This window comes from Sciurus carolinensis, chromosome 17, assembly GCF_902686445.1.
Source record: "Sciurus carolinensis chromosome 17, mSciCar1.2, whole genome shotgun sequence".
In the NCBI taxonomy this organism is placed as follows: domain Eukaryota; kingdom Metazoa; phylum Chordata; class Mammalia; order Rodentia; family Sciuridae; genus Sciurus; species Sciurus carolinensis.
In genome coordinates, this window is record NC_062229.1 from 16,963,907 (window position 1) to 16,968,861 (window position 4,955).

The 4,955-nt window shown below is 44.1% G+C and overlaps 1 pseudogene; it reads right to left on the reverse strand.

Annotated features, from left to right (window-relative positions):
* Positions 1-819: 819 nt before the first annotated feature.
* LOC124968123 (olfactory receptor 7A10-like) lies at positions 820-1,593 on the reverse strand (annotated as a pseudogene).
* Positions 1,594-4,955: the final 3,362 nt, after the last annotated feature.

The window sequence follows — 4,955 nt, forward strand, 5'->3', positions numbered from 1 at the left end:
ATACCTGTGAGGACAGGTTTGTCCATAACTATGGTCAGTACTGTGGACACCACACTGAAATAGAAAGAGGATCCAAAAGATGAGGATATAACCTGATGACCAGCTAACACCCTGGTATGTTTAAGGCTACCTTGTCAAGAATGTAATTTATGGAAGTGATACAGCAAGGAACACACAAAAGAAAACCTATTGTCAGCCAGGCACGGTGCTGCATACCTGCTATCCCAGTGACTCAGGAGTCTGAGGCATAAAGATTACAAATTCAAGGTCAGCCTCAGCACCCAGCTAAGCTCTAAGCCACTTAGTAAGACCCCATCTGAGACAGAAAACAGGGCTCTGGATGGGTAAATATCCCTGGGTTCAATCCATGGGATCAAATTTTTCTCTCAGATTTTCCCCCACAATAAATTATAAAAATGACCTTGCTTTTTAAATATATATCACAAGTGAATAAATATTATGACTATTTTCAGTGAAATAAACAATTACTTAGCATGATATAGTCATTTGAGCTTAAATTATTTCTAGAAATATATCTTATGTGATAAATGAGAATTTGCAACTCTTCCTTTTCCAAAGATGGGAATGATTTGGGGAAAGTTGGAAAAGGACAAGTGGAGAGGATTTGATTTCACAGAGATCAGAAAGCATCATAAAGTGAATGAAGCAGTGGAATTGCATGCAGAGGTGGAAATCAAAGGAATAGAAACTCACAAATAAAGTAGGAGGAGCAAGTTCTGCTTCCACTTTCTGAAAATAACCCAGTTTCTTGCTCAGAAGTTCAGAGTCCTGCAATCATGGACGTTTCTCCAGTTTCAGTCAATTGACATTTAATCTTTCTCTTTCAAAGAGTCTCCTCAGTGCGCTCTTCAGGTCCTGATTCCTCAGACTGTAGATGAAGTGGTTCAGCATAGGAGTGACCACAGTGTACATCACAGAGGCTGTTGAAGTTGAACGTGAGTTTTGGGTCACTGCAGAACTGAGGTACACACCTAGGCTCGTGCAATAAAATAAGGAAACCACAGAGATGTGAGAAGCACAGGTGGAGAAGGCCTTGTACCTCCCCTGAGCTGATGGGATTGCACGGATGGAGGAAACCATCTTGGAATAAGAGTAAAGAATGCCAGTGAGGGGGCCACCACCCAGCAAGATGGCAGCAACATAAATCACCAACTCATTGAGAAAGGTGTCAGAGCAGGCAAGTTGGACCACATAGTTGAGCTCACAGAAGAAGTGGGGGATTTCCAAGTCCCTGCTGAAGGACAGGCACAATACCATTAATCTTTACAACAATGCATATAAAACTCTCACAACCCAGGACACCAGAATTAGCAATCCACAGAGATGGGGCTTCATGATGACCATGTAGTGCAGGGGGTGACAGATGGCCACATACCTGTCATAGGCCATCACAGTCAACAGAAGAATGTCCAACTCTATAAGGAGTACAAAGAAATGAATCTGAGTGATGCAGCCTGGGTATGTGATGGCCTTGCTCTGTGTCTGGATGTTCAGCAGCATCTTTGGGACGTTGGTGGAGGTGAAGCAGATGTCCACAAAGGACAGGTTGGAGAGGAAGAAGTACATGGGTGTGTGCAGGTGGGAGTCTGAGATGGTGGCCAGGATGATGAGCAGGTTCCCCAGCACAGTGACCAGGTACATGGAGAGGAAAAGTGCAAAGATGAGGGGATGTAGTTTTGGGTCCCCTGAAAATCCCAGAAGGAGGAATTCTGAAATCTCTGTGTCATTCATTGGTTTCATGTGGTTGATGTGACTATGAGAGAGAGTGAAGGAAAGAGGGAAAGGAGAAGCATTTCTACTGTTTAATTTCTATTTTCTCTCATTTTTAATTACAGTAAAGACATCATTTTTAGATCTCATATGAATCTGGTCACCTTTCAAGGCATCACCTACACTCTTTAAAACAAGTTTCTTCCCATCTCTTAGCATTTCCTCAAGAGGTCGTATACTCTAGAACTATACTGAGAAATCTCTAGTGTACTTAAAGAAAAAAAGTTGAATATTTACAGTGTCCTGGGAATAATCTAGAAAATGTGTGAATGGGGCAGAAAACCAATATCCCCACAATCTAAAGATGGAGAAAATTATAAGCAAATTTTGAAAATTATATCACATCCCAGATAAGGAGATGCTTGGGAAAAAAAGAAAATAAGGTAAAAAAGAAGAGAGTAGATGGAAGTTTTTTGTTTAAAAACTGGACTTTTGGCAAAAAAGCAAAGAAGTTGACAAATCATATTTGAACAACAAAAAAATATCCGCAGGAAAACAGAGAAAGTGCCACAGGCTGTGAGGGAAGAATGTCTGGCAGGAGGCAAAGACCATGCCAAGGCCCTGAGGAATGTGCCCATTTCAGAAGTCCAAGGCCAGCAAGGAAGCCAGAGTGGCAACAGGAAAGAACAAGAGGGAGAGGGATGGCTCAGAGGTAAGAGCCGAGCAGTGACTAGAGGCTGGGAAGGGGAGTGGGGAGGGAGGACGGGATGGGCTAAGTGACGGTAAAAGTCACAGAGAGGACATGAAGTCCTAGTGTCCCACAGCACAGCAGGGGACTTGAGTTCCCACATGTTTCATTTATTTCATAATAGTTAGAAAACAGGAGTCTGAGTTTTCCTGTCACTCACAATGACAAATACTGAAAGACATGATTGGGATAATCACACCGATTTGGTCATTAAACATTGACACACATAGCAAAGTGTCACCCAGTCCACCACAAATAAATGCAATTGTTATATGTGAATTAAACAGGGAAATCAATTTGAAAAGGTGATTCTCCTTGTAATGTCTTCCGTAGGAGAGCTTTCTTGATGACGTGTGCTGCAAGGTGTGATTACACCTGATGACAGCTGCTGTGTGTGGCTCCTCAGATCTCAGAGCTGACAGCAGCATGCCGAGTTCACAGTGTCAGCCCCAGTGTTGTGTTTGTTAGCACTGCATGAACATAGAACGGGACTCTGAAACTCCACCGCATTAGTTGTAAAATGTTGCACTAATATCAGTCGGTGCATAAGGACCTGGTGGGAAGCAAATGAGGTAACGTAAAGAAAATCTAATTTAACTTACAAGAGGGGAACAGTGTAGAGGAATGTGGACTGAAGACAATGAAAACCGCTCTGTGCAGATGCAAAGTCTATGAATCCATGAGAGACACCAGCCTGCTGGGCTCATCAGAGCCTGTACCAAGAGCCAAGATGTGGAATCCACCAGGACGTCCATCATGGGATGAATAGGGAACGAAAATGTTTCCGTCAATGGGAGGACAGATACAGAACACTACAGAATCATATTTAGCTAAGAAACAATGAATCCTGCCATTTACAGCTGTGTGCATGGAAACAGAGCATGCTGTCATTCATGTGTGGAAGCTAAAATCCTCAACTTACACAGGAAGAGAGTGGAATCGTGGTCACTGGAGACTGGAAGTGTGTGAGGGAGGGGGGACAGAAGAAATGGAGACAATAGCTCCCAACCTCTGAGAGGCAGGAGAAGCCAGCTCTGGGGTCTGCAGCACAGTAGGGGAATTGTGGCCACAGCAACCTTCCACACACTTCACAGTAACTACAAGAGCCTGAAGATTCTCAGCATGTAGGAGTGACTAATGCTGGAGGAGAAGCAATGCTGACCACGCTGCCTTGCACATTTCACCCTGCATGCATCTTCCAAAGTATTCTACTGTACCATGTAAATAGGTAGGAATGTTATGTGTCCATTAAAACATACTTAAAATCATATTTACCACTTTGAAGAATGCAGTTGTCTTGTGCTACTGAAATATCAAGAGAAATGATTCTACCCAAAGCTTTTGCATTCACACTATGAATTAGCTGCAGAACTTTCCTTTGAACTGAAGTGCACTGTCACTTAGTTTCACCTGTCGTCCTGAGTCCTGGAACCCCTGAAAGCTCAGGGATGATGGTGGGCTGTGTTCTGATGAAACCATCAGAAGGGTTGGGACCCCACAGGTCAGCAATGCACTGACATGTCCCACCCACCAGCCTCCCACCTGAGCAGCACAGCAGCCCTGGAGTCTCAGGTGTTCACCTGGGGAGGGCATGGCTGACGTGGATTCCAGCTGTGGGACACCAGGGCCCAGCATCTTGAGAGGGTAGTGCATTACCCACCAGCCTGTGGAAAGACCTAAACTCAAGAATCAAAGCTCAAATTCTATGAAATGCATATTGCTTTTACACTATCGTAAAGTCAACAACGGTCATTAGGTGAAGGCATCAAAGTTTTGGAAGGTCTACGCATTGAGCCCAGGTCCCTTGCTCTGAAACCTGTATGTGTGCAAATGTGTGCCTGCACACACACACACACACCCTCACACACACTCACACACTCACACACACACACACTCACATACTCACACACACATACACTCACGCACACACTCACATACTCACACACACACATACACTCACACACACACACACACTCACATACTCACACACACATACACTCACGCACACACTCACACACACTCACAAACTCACACACACTCACATACTCTCACACACACATACACTCACGCACACACACTCACACGCACACACACTCTCACACACACACACGGCATCATGTGCCATCCCGGGCTCTCACCACACAATGAGGAGGCAGTGCACACACAGGGAAGCTGTGGTTAGCATATCAATTTTCCTCTAAAGAATGAAGAAATGGTAGTCAGAAACTGTAGTCTGTCAATCTCCCAACACAGGTAACCTTGGTAATCCATTTTTGTATGGCTATTACTTTCTGTGTGTTTAAAGAAACAAAAAATAAATGCTCAATGAACAGAAGGGGATGCTGAATGGACCTGAGTGGGGAACTGTCCCTGGGACACTGGAAGGAAGGAGAAGCTTCCTTGATTCCACCTTCCATGTATCCCCTGGGTGGCGCACAAAAGTATAAGGCATCAAAACAAAAAGGACATATTTTTA